Source organism: Catharus ustulatus, chromosome 6, assembly GCF_009819885.2.
Source record: "Catharus ustulatus isolate bCatUst1 chromosome 6, bCatUst1.pri.v2, whole genome shotgun sequence".
Classification (NCBI taxonomy): Eukaryota; Metazoa; Chordata; class Aves; order Passeriformes; family Turdidae; genus Catharus; species Catharus ustulatus.
In genome coordinates, this window is record NC_046226.1 from 63073143 (window position 1) to 63091776 (window position 18634).

Here is an 18634-nt window from a genome sequence, read left to right on the forward strand (position 1 = left end):
TGTTCTTCGGTGATCCAAGTCTGGTCCAAACAGGTTTAAAGAGTATACAGAAAAGAAAAAAGGGAAAAGAACAAAGAACAGTCCACAGAAAGAGATTGGACTGCCTAACTAATAAGCAAAAACAAACTAAAGCTATCAGAAGCAAGCAGCATGCGGCGGCAGCAAGCAGCAAGCAGCAAACAGCCAGCAGAGCTAGCCTCCCAAGCACAGACATGGGGGAGGGGAACCAACTGATAAGTAGACTAAACAAACTTTTGCTTAAACAGGACACACAACTGGGATACAGGCCACCATAACGTCACCCCAGGACAGTTTCCTATGATGTGCACAAATTCACTGACACTCTCTTTATCCAGTTCTCCTACTACAGCTTTTGTGGTAGGTGGAGTTGAGCCAGTGGTGATAGTGGCAGGAACATTCCCTGTGTAGCCCAAGGGGACTATTTAATTTGTCTGCATTTCCTACTTAGGTTAATGGAAAAGGTATGGGAAAATCAGCTGCAAAAAAAAAGGGTTTTAAAGGCTTATATAAAACTTCCTAAATGATGTGGTGTGTTAGGAAAGACTTGAGAATAAGATAGATATGTGTATTTTTGTTTTCAAACATCCTTCCCTTCCCTTCCCTTCCCTTCCCTTCCCTTCCCTTCCCTTCCCTTCCCTTCCCTTCCCTTCCCTTCCCTTCCCTTCCCTTCCCGAAACTTCCCTTCCCGAAACTTCCCTTCCCGAAACTTCCCTTCCCTTCCCGAAACTTCCCTTCCCTTCCCTTCCCTTCCCGAAACTTCCCTTCCCTTCCCGAAACTTCCCTTCCCTTCCCGAAACTTCCCTTCCCTTCCCGAAACTTCCCACAGAGTACTGCACTATTTTAGCATTTATTAGTTTTGATTATCACTGACTATGTTATCACCTGTTCCATCTGAATTTCTAGATGAAAACTCTGCATGATTTTTCACACAGTGTAGGTTTTTTACTCCTGTATATTTTCTGTCACATTTAAATAATTAAATATTTTATTTCTGAACTCATCATAAAAATTCCAAAACTCCATCCAGGAGAATGAGTAAATCCACGTTCTGCTCATCCATATTTTTGAGGTTTTTTTGGAAGCTGTACTACTGTGCAGGTATCGTGGTTTGACACTGGCCAAGTACCAGGCACCCACAAAACTACTCACTCTCCCTCCCTTGCCACAGCTGGGCAGAGGAGGGAAAGAAAATTTAATGAAGGGTTCATGAGTTGAGATAAGAACCAGGAGAAAACACTCCAAGGGCAAAGCAGGCTCAGCTTAGAGGTATAAAGTGAATTTATTACTAACAGAGTCAGAGGAGGATAATGACAAGTAAATCAAGCCCTTAAAACAACTTTTATTGCCCCAGGCCCTCCCTCCTTCCCACCAAAGGCACAGGGAGACAGAGCCTGAGGGTTTGGGTCAGTTCTGCTGCTCAGGGAGAGGAGTCCTTCCCCTGTGAGACCATGGGGTCCCTCCCACAGCACACAGTTCTCTGTGAACTTCTCCAGTGTGGCTCCAACCTCACAAGCTGCAGTCCTCCCAAAACTGGGGCAACATGAATTCCACCTACGGGCACACAGTCCTCCCAAAACTGCTGTGGTCTGGGTCATTCTTCCAAGGAGTGCAGTCCTCCAAGGATGGCTGCTCCAGCCTGGAAGCAGGGCCCCCTCTCTCCACTGGGTCTCCCACTGGATCACAACCTCCTCCAGGCATCCACCTGCTTCAGCATGGGAACATCCTCCACGGGCTGTGGGTGGATCTCTGCATCTCCCGTGGATCCCCATGGGCTGTGGGTGGATCTCTGCATCCCCTTGGATCCCCACAGGCTGTGGGTGGATCTCTGCATCCCCTGTGGATCCCCAGGGGCTGTGGGTGGATTCTCTGCATCCCCTGTGGATCCCCAGGGGCTGTGGGTGGATTCTCTGCATCCCCTGTGGATCCCCATGGGCTGTGCATGGATCTCTGCATCCCCTGTGGATCCCCACGGGCTGTGGGTGGATCTCTGCATCCCCCTGGACCCCCATGGGCTGTGGGTGGATCTCTGCATCCCCCGTGGATCACCAACGGCTGCAGGGGCACAGCTGCTTCACCACAGCCTGATGAGGAATCTCAGCTCTGGTACCTGGAACATCTCCTTCTGCAGTGAACTTGGTGTCTCCATGTTGTTTCCTTCACATGTTCTCACCTCCTCCTCTTCTCTGGATAGGAAAAAACTGCATGTGCCCCACTTTGTTTTGATTTTCTTCTTAAATAGGTTATCACAGAGGTGTTAACAACCTCTCTAATTGGCCCGGCCTTGGCTAGCAGCATGTCCGTCTTCAGACCCATCAGGGATTGGCTCTGCCAGACACGGTGGAAGCTCCCTGCTGCTTCTCACAGAAGCCACATCTGTGCCCTCCCCTCCCCTTTTGCTACCAAAAATCAGGCTGTGCAAAACCAACACAGCAGACCAATAAATCAAAGCAACACCTTTTGTCACATAACTTACTCCCAACCACTGTTGAGAAAACAAGAAGGCGGACTGCTACCTTCTTGGTAACTTGCTGGAATAAGATGGATTTTGAAAGAAATTCAGGGCAGCACAACTCCAGTGAAACACTGCCTGTCAGACACGTTTCTGACGTTGTTCTCTTTACGTGGCTGGCTTCTCCATCACTTTCCTCAGGCTTAGAACCTGTATTTCCAGGGATATCCTCAAGACAGCAGCTGGGCTGACATGACCTGGGCTGCACCAAGGGTCCCAACTGAACGGAGGGAGCAGTTGCGTCCAGAAATGTCTGATGGCCAGTGAGCAGCTCTGAAAGGTCATTTTGTTGAAGAATCTGGATTCTGAGGCTAGCAGCAACAAAACTGCATGTTCATCAAAAATTTTGTTCCAGAAAACAAGTACTATTTTACCATATGTACATAATTTATCGGATTCCTGGAAAATTAAAACAAAAAGGTGTCTGTTGAAAGTTTTGAATTTCAGAGATGTGCAGAATAATTAGTTGGGGGAAATGGTGCAAGATACAGTTTAAGTTAAGTTTCTGAAGTAGAATTTTCTATACATTTTCTATGGCTCATACTAGGATTTGTCCTATTACTCAGCTCCCATAGTTTTTCTCATTCCAACCTGTGGATAAATGAAGTTAAATGTTTCATAGCTTCCAAGGATGATGTGTTGCAAATTGTCAACTTCACAGTACCTTTTGCCATCAGTTTTGTTGCTTTTTCTTTTCTGTTCTGTCTTTTCTGCTGCTGTGCTCATTCTGTGAATGTGCAGCCTTGTCTGTACAAACTCAATTTTAGTCAAAAGACATAAACTCTGACAATGCTGTATCTGCAAACCCGCCTGATGAATGAGACTGTCATGATACTTTGTGAAAAAACAAATGTTTCCTGAAGACCTTATTTAGGGCTCCTCAATGAAAACAAAGATACTAGCAATATAAACATGGAGCGAGTAGAGATCTTGAACTGTATCCTCAGATATGTCCAGTTCTTCCTGCCATCAGCAGTAGATCTGAATTTTCATTTTCTGGCCCAGTGTTCACACCTACAGCAAGAAAACAAGCTTTGCTGTTCTGCCTCATGGATTTTCAAACTCGGCTCAGGAAGATGCCTCCTAGAACACGTGATATGGAGCCTTATAAAGAGGTTAAGTTGTGCCTCACTGCAGCCACTGGTGGAACAATTGTTCTTCCCTGAATTGCAGATGTGGTTGGAATTTTGGACTGCTGATTACTGATGGAGTTGCTTTCTCCATGCAACTGTTTAAGGCTTATTTTCCATGCTGATGTTACTGGGTTCAAACTCCTAGCTAGAATTTGGGCAAAAATATTTGAGATCAAAGAAGAGCCTGTTGTGCTAGTGCTGTGATTGCATGCAGGAGATAAAGGTTCAGATTCTGGCTTTGCTACAGACTTCCTATGTGACCCCGCACAAAGATGCTGGTGCAGCAGTTGCCATAGCAAACAGAGGTACTGCTCCCTCCCTTCCATTGTCTGTCTCCCATACAAACTTTTGAGGACAAACATTTTTAGTTAATTTTACAGATTTCACAGACAGCACTTGATGCAGTGCGATCCTGACTTTTGGTGGGGCCATTAACTGCCCTTATGCTAAAGCTAATACATAAAAAAAAAAAACCTTTGTTCTGCAGCAACAACAGTCCCAGCAAGCCTGATCAGAAGCGTGTGTGTAGGAAATGGAAAGATAGAAACTTCCACAGATACTGAAGGGTTTGATTTGCAGCCTTGGAAGAAGCTTGGATTGATGCAGGAGTAAAAGTACACAGACATTAAGCAGAAAAATTATGAACTTATGTTTCTATAGTTGTAAGTAAGAATACACCTTAAGTAAAAAACTGAATTAAGCAAGATAGTAAAAGGTTTTATAGTGTAGTAATGTAATTGTATAGAGCAAGCTAAGAGTTTAGATGTTATAATAGTAATGTGTGGATGTGTAATAGTACCCCAGTGGATAAAAGCATATGCAGTGCGACAGAAGTAAGTAAAGGTGATAGGTTAGAAAAATAAAATAAACTTTGTGACAACTTTCTATTGGATTAAAATGTTATATATTACCTTGCAACAAAGAAACTTGTGACTTCTTTGAGCTATGACCAACTTCTTGCTCCTCTAAAATCTCACAGTCTTTGAGGCTGATGTTTATCTGAGTGATAAATTGTTTTAGCCTGGCAGTAGTTCCATCCCTTCATTAAGAAGTTGATAACACATAGGCACTGTCTAAAAATTATTTTATCTCTTATTGCCATTTTCCTGGTGCACCTAGCCTTCCAATTATTCTTGTGTATTCTTGTCAGGGCCAAAAGCCAGTAAGTGAGGCTGTGGATTCTTCCCTTGGCTACTTGAAAGAGACGTGGAGAAGTAGCAGCTGCTCATGTTCCAGCATCACTAAGTCTTCATAGTGAGAGTGGTCCCTGAGGGATGGCAACAGGACCAGCAGCCAGTGTCTCCTTCTTCAGTGTGTGTTAACAATTACGACAGGAGGTTCATCCTGACCTGCATCTCCAGTGGAAGATGCACAGAATTGGCTGTGTGTTGCCTGTGTGCTGAGGATCATCAGCAAGATGTGGGCTCAGAATGGGATCGTCTATTGTGATGCTGCCCTGAATGCTGTTCCCATGGCTCTGTCCATGAGTACATTTTCCATGAGGTAGGTGTCAGAGTCTGTAATGTTTTAACTTGCTACAGAAAAAGAGCCTAAAAAATATGACCACATATTTATTTGGAAAAGAGCTTTAAAAGCAGGTATTACAGGTGACACCTTTGAAGCCACCAGTCTCTGAGAGTGGAAAATGGTGACTGATCAATTAGTCCACCTAAGTAGTTCTGGCCTTCAAGTGGATGAAAATGCCTTGCACTCTGAGGAAACTGTGTAGGAAGATATTGAAGGTTGACTTGATGATGATCTTGGAGGTCTTATCCAACTTTACTGATTCTGTGATTATGACATTTGCAATGTCTATAGTGGGGCAAAGACAGTCCTGTTAAACTGTTCACTTCTGTGGAAGATTGCAGGGGTCTTTGTAACTTCTGTGGTATGTAATGTAAAGTTTCAAGGGATTTATAGTAGTTGAGCAGTAGAAAGGGCATAGTTATATTGGTGTAGTGATGTCTTAGCAAATAGGCTGCATTGTAGACAGGCCCTAAGACAGCTATGGCTAGTATTGGAGTCTTGTCTCCTAATGGCATGGTGGGATGCTAACAGAACAGCAATTTACAGGGAGGAGTGCCCTCTGCAAAAGTACAGTAAATTCACGAATACAAGCCGCACTGAGTATAAGCCGCATCTCTGGGTGTTGGCAAATATTTCGGTTTTTGTCCATAAATAAGCCGCACCCGAATATAAGCCGCTCTGTCGTTCGCAGCGAGGACCCGCATGCAATTAGTAACAGAAACGCGGGAGGGCGGGGTTTACTGGCTGAGCTAAGACTGTGCAGGCTCGGCCCGCTAGGGGCCGCTGACGGGGCCAGGTGGCCCAGCCCGGTGCTGCCGCTCGGGGCCGGCCGCCGCTGCCACTGGGCTCGGTCACCCCGGGTCGGCGCTGCCCTGCGGTGGCAGGCAGGGACAGAGCTTCCCCCGCTCCTACAGCAGCGGCGGCGGGCGGGGATGGAGCTTTCCCGCTCCCGTGGCGCCGGCGGCAGGCGTGGACAAAGCACCCCGCCTCCTCCCCTGGGCTGTGGCAGAGGAGGGAAGAAGAGAGCTCTCCCACCTCTCTCCCCACCCCCTGTGCTGCCTGCAGGGAGCCAGGGCAACACGGTAACACTGTAACAATTGTGAAATGCCGGCTTTTACTGGCAGGTGCTTGGCTCGGCACTCTGGCTGGCACGTCTGGGGTTGTAAATGTCAGAAAATTATTCACATATTAGCCGCCCCCGACTATTAACCGCACTTCCAGGTTTCCACCAAAATTTTTGTCAAATTGCTGCGGCTTGTATTCGTGAAATTACTGTACAATGTCTCTCTTTCAATCTCCTGGTATGTTTCTGGGGATTTTCATCAGCCAAACATTGTTTATCCTAACTGAGGAGATCACAGCTTGAAGAGATTCTAGGACATTTGAATTATAGCAAAGGGGAATATTTTATGCACATTGGGGGACTTTAAGAAATGTATTGACTAAGGAGACAATACTTTGATCAGATCCCAAGAAGAACATATAAAAAACCTTTTTGGTTAAAGTAAATTGTGGTTCTGCAGAATGGTGAGAGTGGGAGGGGGAAATGCTTGCTAAAGCAATTCCTGTCAGATACCTCTGCTTCCTTTCTGACCTGCCTATTTCCTTTTGTTTTCCAATGGGTAAAAAAATCCCTTGCCCCTGCCACCTGCCTGTGAAATCATCACATCAGTGGCATTCCCTTCCAACCTTCATCTATATTCCTTCATTTTCAGTCCTTGTCATCCTCTTTCTTTCTGGTTGCTCTGCCTCTTGTCCCTTCCAACTCACCCTCTACATCCATTATTATGTTGTTTAGTTTTGATTCTTGTTCCCCAATTGCAGGGGAATTTTGAATCTACCCATAATTATGGGGAATGGAACAGAGAGTGTAATGGAACTGATAAAGGGACCTGATATCTTAAACCTTATCAAGCAGGAACCATGGGAGAGACAGACACAAGGTAAGTGCTCCCTGGGCAAGAAGTAACCAAGAAACATGTTGTGAAACTTTTACCAGGTGATGTGATGACATGAAGAATGTGTAAACCAATGGGAAACTGATACCAAAAATAGAACCCTATATAAGTACCCTGCAAGTAAAATCCTATGAAAACCCCTATATACTTAATACATTTGGCTTCTGATCACAATTCAGAATGTCCCTGTCTCTCAATCACTGATAATTGGTAGCCCCGTGGAACTGAAGTGCTGGTGAGAAAACCAAGAGTGGGCCCAGAACAATCTCTCCATGGAGAAGGAAGTGAGCCGGGGGAACTTGGGAAAAAATACTTCAAAAGAAGAGAGAGGTGTTTTTGAACATATGCTTGCTTTACTTACAAAGCATGGCAAATTCTTGCCAAAGCTGGACTTGAAATTAATTCTAAAATGAGTGGCTGCTAAGTGTCCTGACAACACTGCCTCCTCTATTTTTACAACTGCTGTTTGGGATAATGTGAGGGTTAAGCACTATGATTTAGCTACCACAGGACATGAGCCAGCAATGCATATGCTCCAGTCCTGGAGGGTGATTTTTGAGACATTAAAAAAGCAAGAGCAGTCTCAGGCTGTATCCTCTGTGGATGCTGCCAGCCCCCTGCCCTCCTCTGACTCTCCCTGCCCACTTGAAACTGGCACCCCTGATACTGGAGAGTAACCACAGCTATCAACTCCTCCTCTGCCCAGACAAAGGAGGGGAATGCATCCTGTCTCACGGTCCTTTGCATCCTGTATTGATGACTTTGACTCTGGCAGTGAGGTAGAGGGGGTTGCCTTTGACCCCAGACCGACAGATCCAGGTGCTAAGCTGACCTATTCCCCCTTGACCCCCATGAAAACTGGGTGTGATTAAAGAAAAAGGCTCTGAAGGAGGGGGATTTTGATATTGCAGCAAAAAAAAATCGTGCCAGTCATGTTTTCAGTGCCATGGGAAATACCCCACGGTGGGAGCCCCTCACTTATTTAGAAATGAAGGAACTATGCTCCACAGCTACAGAATACTGTAGGGGCTGGGATCTCTCTGCTTTGCAAATTTTTTACAGTCTACGTTGTCAACTCCTCTTATGACCCCTCATGATTTAAAGGGACTGGAGAACTTCTTATTAGCCTAAACTCAGCATGTAATTTTTGATGCTCAGTGTGAAAAGGGGGTTAGAAGCTTTGCTTGTGAAATTTGTGGAGCTTGCAAACCAGAGTGGACTGCAGCCAGCCCCAGCCCAGCTGCCAAAGCGTCACTGATCTACAGCCTGCTGCACCAGGGAGTGCTGGACTGGACCTGGCAACCTCCGGCACAGTCACATCCCTTGATTCATCTGTTCACTTGCTTCCCACAGGAGTTTTTGGACCAGCAGGGCAGCATATGCATGTGTTGCTTTCAGGTTGGTCATCCACTGTTGGAGTCTGTAAGGCAAGAGTCTCTCTGAAGAATTCAGAGAGAAATCAGAGTGCGGGGATTGAATTAAAACCTTTGGATTGATTGAAGTCTGTTAAGTAACCAACACATAAAGTAGAGGTGTAAGTTTAAGTTTTAAAATAATTAAGTAAGTAAGTAAGGATAAGCTTTAAATGCTTTTAGTGAGTAACAGATCTCAGAAGCCAGAGTAGAAGTACGAGTTCTAGTGAAGGTTGAAAAGCATAGTCCTAGATGCTAGTGTTTCTGTGGAGACTCCAAGAACATAGTTTTAGACATAATAAAACTATAGTAAGAATATAGTTTACATTTTTCAGATAGAACAAGATAGAGCATATGCATAGGTTATACATAACCTGGCGTGCTAAGAAACTAGAATTCTAATAGGTTAAGGAGTTCAAGTAGGTTTGAGTTTACGTCTTTGTTGGGAAGTTTATGTATAAGAATCTCTGCACTGGGGAGAGATTGGCTTCTTCCCTTTTCTGCTTTGCTTTACCTTTTGCTTTTGCTCCTGCTCTCTCACCACCATCATCACTGCCCAAAGAAGATAGGAGCTGTCACTGCAACCCTGCTGAGACCCTCAGGAGCAGTTTCTGCTTCTATCTGGGACTTTATACCAAAACTTAGCATGGACTTTAGCACCTGTGACTCTTTGCCTTTTGAGACTCATGTGCCTTTGTAATAAACAACTTTATAGGAACAATTAGCTGCTTGTCTTTTTAAAGAAAGCAACCACAACCTGACAAATTTTGCCTAGAGCATCAGAGAAATAACCCCACAAACCACCTCTTTGATGGGACTCTTTGTTCTCCCTGGGCCTATAGACTCTGACTCTCATAATGAGATTATGATCATGGCCTGGATACTTCTATCACCTTGCACTGCCCCCAAAGGAACTCAAATAGCTCAATTGATTTTACTTCCCCAAACCATGAGCTTACCTCTCACAGACCTAACTTGAAAAGGGGGTTTGGATCTATGGGAACACCCCAAGTGTTGGGTACAACCTATATTAGAACAATGCCCCACATGCCCTGACATTAAAAGGACAAAACATACCACTTGTCAGTCTCATAGACACGGGGGCTGAGTTACTGTTACCTCCCAAACTAAATTGCCCCCACAATGGGCCCTTGCTGAAGTGTCCCAGGTGCTTTCAGGTACTGGGGGAAGCAGCCTCAGCTATCAAAGGCACCATTTGATACAGATCAATGGCCCCGAGGGACACCTTGCCTCAGTCAAACAGTTTGTATTACCAGTACTTGCCTTTTACTCCATAGTTTCAGCAAGTTTTTTATTGGGAAACTTTCAGTACAGTTAATTTTAATTTTTTTGAATTTTAATTTTTTTAAATTTTAATTTTTTTAAATTTTAATTTTTAATTTTAATTCAAGTGTAACTATTCTTCCTTGCCATGTTTAAGTATATCAAAGGACCAGAAATACAGTAAACAGTAGCTTACTTTTTAGAGTAAATGAAACCCTTAACTTTGTAACTGTTCGTATGCAAGGATCAGTCACTAACCTAACAAAGTTACTTGTGCAAAACTCGTTGTTTTAGCCTTCAATATTTATATCCCATTACTTTTATTAGACCAAACTCAAACCTATCGTACAAGCATTCTTAAAGAAGCTGCAGCAGTTTAATTCCTACAGTAAATTAATGTTGCCATTATCTCAATGCAGTGTTTACTTGTATGTTTAACTACTGTATGAGTAATTTTTTTGTAATGATAGAGTAAAAATGAATTTTTTGTAAGGTTAAGTACTGTTAAGTTAATTTCTGTTAAGATTAAGTACTAGTAAGATTAAGTAAAATTAAATTTAAGTGTTATTCAATTTAAGTTCTATTACTTTAAGTTCTGTTAAGTGCTATTAATATCAATTCAGTAATGTTAACTTTAAGTTCTCTTAGGTGTATCTTTTATTTTATCTAAGTAATGTTTCAGTGGAATTAGTATTATGTTCTGTTAAAATATGTCTGAATTAGAAGATGTAATTCTTTTGATATATAAATAAGTAATATGAAGTTTGTATGGAGCTAAGTTATGTTAAAATCTGTTCATTTAACTATAAGATATAGTTATTTTGTTGTAGATATAGATTGAACTGATTAGTTAAGCTATTTAGTGCTTTTTTACTTTTTTTTGCTTTAATATAATATAATATATTCATAAATTGAGATTTAACTGTCTCAATTTCTTAAGACAGTTACTACTGATATTTTAATAATCTTGATTATATTGTTAATCTCATGATGTGAATTCACTGACTTTTTATAACAGGCATTATCCATAAGATATTATTATTTTACCTATTTGCTATTGGTCTATGGTACCATTGATTATTTAACTGAAGATAAATGACAAAGCAAACTGCTTAACAAACTTTAATATATTTTTGTATAGCTATCTACAAGACAGGTATCATTTTAAGAAACCTTCCTAACGACTATTACTGAGAGGTTTTTAGAATATATTATGGAGACACTTCCAGTTAAGGCCTGGACCCTGCCCAAGTCCCAGCCTTACCTGATCAGGAGGTATGCCAAAAACCTAGGTGTTTTCTGCACCAAAATTATACTGAAGTCATTCTGAGTTGCTGAATTTGAACCTCTAATAGCTGGAACTCTTTTTGGATTGAATTTCAAAATTCTTACCCAGGAATGGATCTCCAAACTCCCACTCTAAAATGAAGCTTGTCAATTACTACAGACTCTGAGTGATGGTACAGTATTTAGAGAATTGATAATGCATTGTTTTAAATCACCATTCTATCTTTTGTGTATTATTAATCACCTGTATTATCTAATTTATTTTTGCTATGTGTGAGTTTATTAGTTTTTGCCACGTTATTTTGCTTTTTATGTTGCCTTCATGTTCAATAATAAGAGACACACATGCTGTTAAAAAACAAAAGGAGGGGGAATATGGCCCCTCAAGAATGTTTAAATAAGATAAGATAAAATGCTAAAAAATTTAAAATGAAATCAAATAAAAATTAATCCCTGGCAAAACAATGGTGCTTTGAAAATTTACGTGTGCAGAGACAATTTCCAGAAGTTTCTCTGTAAAGATCTTTAATTGAGTGTACAATGACAAAGCCTAACTCATTCACTAACCTATGGAGAAGGGTATGCATGTGTTATATCACCAACAGTTCCGAAATACTGAACTATTGGCTTGTCTGAGCAAATACTGATCACTTTCAAAAGGAATGAGGCCCAGAGAATTGAAAAACTACTTAATTGCCATCCAGGCCTGACACTGACCTCTGAAGATTTGTGACTTCACCCTCTGGTGATGCTTAGTAGATGGATAAAAAATTTCATTAGAATAGGCTTCTATGTATTAGGCTTTACATTATGTATTGTTATGGTTATTTCTTGAATTTTACAATGTGTGCAAAAATTAATAGACAAGTCACTTAAGATAGCATTTTTAATTTAAAAAGGGAGAGATATGGGGAATGGAACAGAGAGTACAATGGAACTGACAGAGGGGCCTGATATCTTAAACCTTATCAAGCAGGAACCATGGAGAGACAGACACAAGGTACAGTAATTTCACGACTATAAGGCGCACCCTTTTGACTAAATTTTTTCCCCAAAACCGGAAGTGCGCCTTATAGTCCGGTGCGCCTTATCTGATGGACAAAGTTGCGAAATTTGCCAAACCAGAAGTGCGAGCTGCAATGGGGGGGCGGTGCCGCGGGAGCGCCGAGTCGCAAGGCGGGGCGGGAGCAGGTGGCCACAGCTGGCAGGAGCCAAGAGGGGAGGGAGGGAACCAGCACTGGCCTGGGCCCGGGCGGAACAAGAAGCCAGGCGGTGCCGACCCTGGCCCGGGCGCGGAGGGAACGAGAAGTGTGAGCCCGCAACAACCCCGAGCAGAGCCTACCTGGCGGTGGCATCGAAGCAGCGGCGGCGAAGCCCCTGCAGCTGCCAAAAGGCGGTGCCAGCCAAGCCGCTGCGGCTGCCAAAAAGTGGCGGTGGCGAAGCCCCTGTGGCTGCCGAAAAGTGGCGGCGGAGAAGCGGCGGCGGGCAAGCCCCTGCAGCTACCGCATCCCGGTGCTAGCTGAGCCCCTGCGGCCGCCAAATCGCGGCACCGCCGGAGCCCTTTGCGGCTGCCAAAAAGCGGCGGCAGTGAAGCGGCGGTGGGGAAATCCTTGCAGCTGCCGCATCCCGGCGCTAGCCGAGCCCCTTGCAGCTGCCAAGAAGCAGCGGCGGGGAAGCCCCTGTGGCCACCGAGAAGAGGCGGTGGGGAAGCCCCTTGCGACCGCCGAATTACGGCGCTGGCGGAGCCCCTTGCGGCCGCCGAGAAGAGGCGGCGGGGAAGCCCCGCAGCCACCGAAAGGCGGCGAAAAGTGGCGCATCCCCAGGGAAGTGGAGAGAAGCGGTGCGGCCGCGGGGAAGCAACGGGAAGCGCCGCCACCACCGGCTGCAGGGAAGCCGGGACGCAGCGCGGCCGCGTGGTGGGAACCGGGTGCCGTGAGCCATGCCAGCCAGTGCCGGGGGCGGGCAGGAGTGTCGGGGCCTGCTGCATGGGGAGGGCGCCTGGGGCTGCATTTAAAGGCTGCACCGATCTTTGAAAAATGTTTGCAAATTGAGCACCTACCAGCAATTCGTTACTTTGTTGCGCGCCGCGCGGCTCCTCGCTGCAAAAAAAAGGTGCACCTTATAGTCCGGTGCGCCTTATCTGATCTACAAAGTTGCGAAATGTGCCGGCTTCTGGGGGGTGCGCCTAATAGTCTGGTGCGCCTTATGGTCGTGAAATTACTGTAAGTGCTCCCTGGGCAAGAAGTAACCAAGAAACATGTTGTGAAACTTTTACCAGGTGATGTGATGTCATGAAGAATGTGTAAACCAATGTGAAACTGATACCAAAATTAGAACCCTATATAAGTGCCCTGTGAGTAAAACCCTATGAAAACCCCTGTATACTTAATACATTTGGCTTCTGATCACAACTCAGAATGTCCCTGTCTCTCAATTGCCAGTACATGATCTCTCATAAAGGAACAGTATCTTGAAGTGTTTGCTTTCCTGTCCCTGTTCCTGTTACTTAGAGGTTCTATAAAGGTCATTGAAGGTCAGTACCGTGATGCCTGGAAAGGATGACCTGGAACAGAGACTAGAAAGAGCAAAAGGAGTAACATAGGTATTTATTAAAAGATATACCTTGGGCAGGGCAAGAGTCCGACCAGGACTACACCCAAATCAAATCCAAGATGGATCCCACACATGAGTTTTTATACTTTTATAAGTTTTGTTTCATCTATATATTGGGATCAATTGTCCAACCACAGCCCCAGGCCGTGAAGTCTCAAACCGTGGCTTGCCCCCTTCCCTTAGCTGTTTATATTTTTTGGGTACCAGTTGTCCTTAATTCTCTAATTAGTAAGGGATAGTTTTGTCTCTGTTGTCAGTGAAGAGAACATAATATGAAATTTCAGAGTTACACACCAAGCAGCAGAGAATCTGAAAAATATAAAAACTAAAACCCAAGGCAGCAAAGTGCCTAAACAAGTGTGACTTAGGTACAGAAGGTTTTCAATTGGTCACATTCATATGACTCTAAAAAGCATATTGTTAAAGGTGTTTGTAGGATCTGGTGGGCTTTATACCAAATCTGTACTTGGCACAGTCAGTTCCTTTAGCTCTTAAGAGCTGTGTTTGCAATGTGGTTCTTGGCTGATCTTGACAATTAGCTGATCTTGGCAATCATATAAGTTGGTTGTGCTATTTTCCACAAACAGAAACTAAGTTTGTGTTAAAACATTGGATAAACACTTGCAGGAGAGTATGTGCATTTTTCTGTCCTGTCAAACACTAACCAGCTTCCCGATGAAGATGTCTTTCTCCCAAAGAGAGATGTTTTATAAAAAATTGCTATTACAAGATGAGACTCAGTCTGAAGAACTACAGTAATTTCACAATTATAAGCCGCACCTGATTATAAGTCGCACTTCTGGGTGTTGGCAACTTTTCCTTCTTTGTCCAAATATAAGCCGCGCTGGATTATAAACTGCACTTTTGTTTGCAGGGAGGATCCATGTGCAACTTTCACAAAGTTGCCAATTAGTAACAGAATCGTGGGATCGTGGGGTTTACTGGCTCGTCTTGGGGCCGTGCGGGCTTGGCTTGGCACTCCCGCTTGTGGCTTGGCGCTGCCGCGGGGCCGCCTCCCCCTGGCAGCTCGGCTCGGGGCTGCTGTTGCTCGCGGCTCAGGGCTCCTGCGACCAGCTGCTCCTGCCCTCCCTGTGTTGCTCCTGCTGGCCAGGGCTGTCCTTGGCTGCCCGCTCCCACCCGCCCTCGGGCCTCGACTCATGGCTTGCACTTCCGGGTTGGCAAATTTCTGACTTTCGTCCATATATTGGCTGCTCCGGATTACAAGCCACACTTCTGGGTTGGGACCAAAATTTTAGCCAAAAGGATGCGGCTTATAATAGTGAATTTGCTGTAAATTTGTTGCCCATCTGTGGGAGGATACTTTTCAGGTTGAAATGTGTTCTGCTATATGATGAAATATATGACTTTAATATAGAGAAAAATATCAGTTAGCAATGGATCAGGGAATCATCCAGTGTAATGTAAGCTCATGGAACTGAAACTAGCCAAAGCAAGGTCTGTGACATGACAGGAATTGAAAGCCCCAATGCTAGATAAGTCTCAAGAAAGTTAACTGGAGTTTGCAAATTAATTTGGATCCAACATGTTTTTTGTTAACAATCTGCTCCAGGATTCTTGGAGGTAAGAAAACTAACCTCCTAATTACAGATAGGATTAAGTGCCATGCCACCTGTTATACTACCCCAAACTTAAGTGGAGACAGAATTTCATCTTTTTCAATAATATCCCACTCCCAGAATTTTAGTAATTTTGAACTCCAGCAAGTCTTCTCTGGTTTCCTCTTTTCTTTCTATAGTGTTGCAACTTTGAAACTTCCTGTGTAGATGCCTAAAGTAATGGCTTATGCAGCACCCTCTGAAGTAGGTAACTATATGGCTTCATACAAATTGAGTAACTTCACAAGTTACCTGTTCTGTAAGAGCTCCAGGTCTTAAAGAAGAACACTATGAATATTCTGTCTGGGAAGGTAGTCTGTATTGTTTCTGCCAACATATGTGTTTCTTCAGAATTTACATTTGTATCTTGATATGCGTATCTACAGAGGTAGCCACCATACTGCTAATGACGGCATCTAACATTTGGGACTATATGTTTAATAGGTACCATAAAATATTATTGCTAGGGCAGTCATACTCATAGCTTACAGAAGCCTTTTTTACTTTTTATTAGTGATTTTTTTCTTCTTTACATCATATATTACAATTTCTGTATCTTTTTGTTGTAATGCTGTCAAAGTTTAGAATAGATGCTTGTGCACTGATTTAGACAGTTCTGACAAAATTTAGATTCAGCAATTGTTAAATTTTCTGCAGACTGTTGTCTAAACATCTCTAAAACCTACCCTTAGGTTTAAATAATTTTAAACTTCAGAATGAATTTTATAGAATATCCCTGGTTTGTACAAAATAGGAGGTAGATATGTGTTGGGGGTTGGGGGAGTTTTTAGTCTTTCCCTTGGTGGAGAAATTTTTCCCATTATCATGCTAAGAAGCTGGCCGGGCAGCTCCCTTCGCTTTTAATTACTGAAGACAAAAGGGAGGGGTGAGGAGGTGGATGGTCGTGCATTGCTTTGTCCTGGCAAGGGGCCACTCGCACTGGCCGGCCCGAACGCGGAGGAAAGAGGTTCTTTTTCTCTGTGGTGGGACCTGCCCCTGCACTCCGGCACTGCTAAAGCTTCCTGCTTCTGAGAACAGCGCTGAGAACCGGGACGCAAACAGTGAGCGGGGTTTTTTCCTTCACCCTTCTCCCACCTGGGAACTGCCCTTCCACCTCGCCTGCCTGCTCCAGCAGCTTCTGTGACTAAGAGAAGGCCGCCCCGCTCCACCGGGACCGTGTGGAAGAGAAGAGTGTCTGTGACTGAAAAAAAAGGACTGAGACTGAATTTTGTTCTGTTTTGTCACTGATTTTTCATAGCTGATGTTGTTTTTGTTTGTCTTGTAGATATATCAGTAAAGAACTGTTATTCCTAAACCCATACTTTTTGCCTGAGAGGCCCTTAATTTCCAAATTATAGTAAACTGGGGGGGGAAGGGATTTTCACTCTCCATTTTAAGAAAAGCTCCTGCCTTTTTTCCTGGCAATACTGTCCTCTAAACCAGAACAATATGTTTCATCCTTTCTAATTAAAAAAAAATCTAGTTTGAAAATATTTTAATTCCTAAATCAAAGTTTCTTCACCACATTCTGAATGCTGGTTTCCTGCTCAAGCAAGGAATAGTAACACTTGCCACAAACATCAAATTGAGACACCTTTTAGGTACCAGTATCTGATCACCTGAACCTGTGAACCACAAAACTATGTTACATCTGTGTAATCCATCAAACCTTTTTCCTATGTCTCACAGTGTCCCACACACCACAGAAAATATGCTGATCACTTTAAGGCAAGAGTTGCAGCAAAGTACACGAAGCCGTAACTGCCGTGTGTTAAGAAGACTGTAGGAGGGACTGAAAAATATGGAGTTTTATGACAGTGAGAGCATTTTACATCTGTGTATATTTGCTTGATAAATTTGACAGTGGAATTGGAGCTTACCTTGTGCCCTCTCTGATATGGATGAAAAATTAGTAAAATTTGAGCCCACATTTGCCCCTCAGAAAAGCTTTTTACCATTCAGTAAAATACACTAACAGTTTCAGTGCTTCAATACCATATTGGTTGTCTGTGCTTTAAGAAAAGAAAAGATATTAAGCTTACTTAACAAGCAAGAAGGAGTTAAATCTTTTGGGAAAAGGTGTGGGGTGGAAGGTTGTGTTACCTCAGTTGTTTATTTTTGCAGCTGAGGTTTTTCTCTTTAAGGATGCCAGCTTGCCACAGCAGAGCTGCTCCATATACAGAGGTCTCATTCACAGTGGTGAGCAGCTGTACTCTGAGCTCTATTAAGTTTATGTTGTGATGGATGACTTGAGTAGGAGACATGAAGAGTGAATTAACAGCTTTAATAAAAACACATTGTTTGTCTTACCAGTACATTTTCATTTTGCATCACCTTGCTGGTCACAGTCCTTACCTACCCTGCTCTCTCCTTGTGTCTCCTACTTTCAGGGTTCCTATTCTGCCTTCTTTGTATTTCTGGATTTCCTTTTTTATTTATTTTTTTCCCTTTCCTTTTCCCAGAGCTAGTTTGCTGAAGTCAGCTATCATTCCTTCTGCTGCTTGTGGAATGGCTAGAGGCTCAATTCCCACTTCCTAGCCAGGACACTGTTCTCAGTGTTAAAACCTCAGGAATCCAGTAATGGCCTTGTTGGTGAATAGTCCACAGCTGGAGGGAAAGGCACCTTAAAACACCTTTTCCAGCTCTGTTTGTCCTAAAAGATGACTGAAGGAGATTGCTAATGCCTTCTGCGTGCTCCCCAGTGTTAATTGGTTTAACTCACTAGTCACAGATTTTGCTTGCTTCTTACAGCAAACCTCACTCTGGTTTACAGTCGGCCATCAAAATGTGCCAGTGGAGTCAAGACAACCCAGACCTGTCTCTTTAGAAGATAATTGTGGAGGAGAATTGAGGTAGGGCATATTTGAAGGGTAGTGCAGTTTGGGCTGTCACCAGAAATCCAGGAGGCTCATGTCCAGGCTTTTTAATCTTCTGGAGGCTTTTTGTGGTGCTTTGCCCCTGTAACAGGAAAATGTTACTGCACCACAGAAAAAATGGCCTATTGAATTTTTGTTGTGGTTTAACCCCAACCAGGAACCCAGCCCTGTGCAGTTGCTCACTCACTATCTCAATAGCAGGATCAGGGAGAGAATGGGAAGGATGAAAGGTAGAAAACTTGTGGGTTGGGGTAAAGACAGTCTAATTGGGAAAGTAAAAGCTGCACACATGAACAAAACAAGGAAATAATTCACTGCTATCCATGGGCAGGCAGGAGTTCAACCATCTCAAAGGAGAGCAGGGCCCCATCATAGGTAATGGTTATTTGGGAAGACAA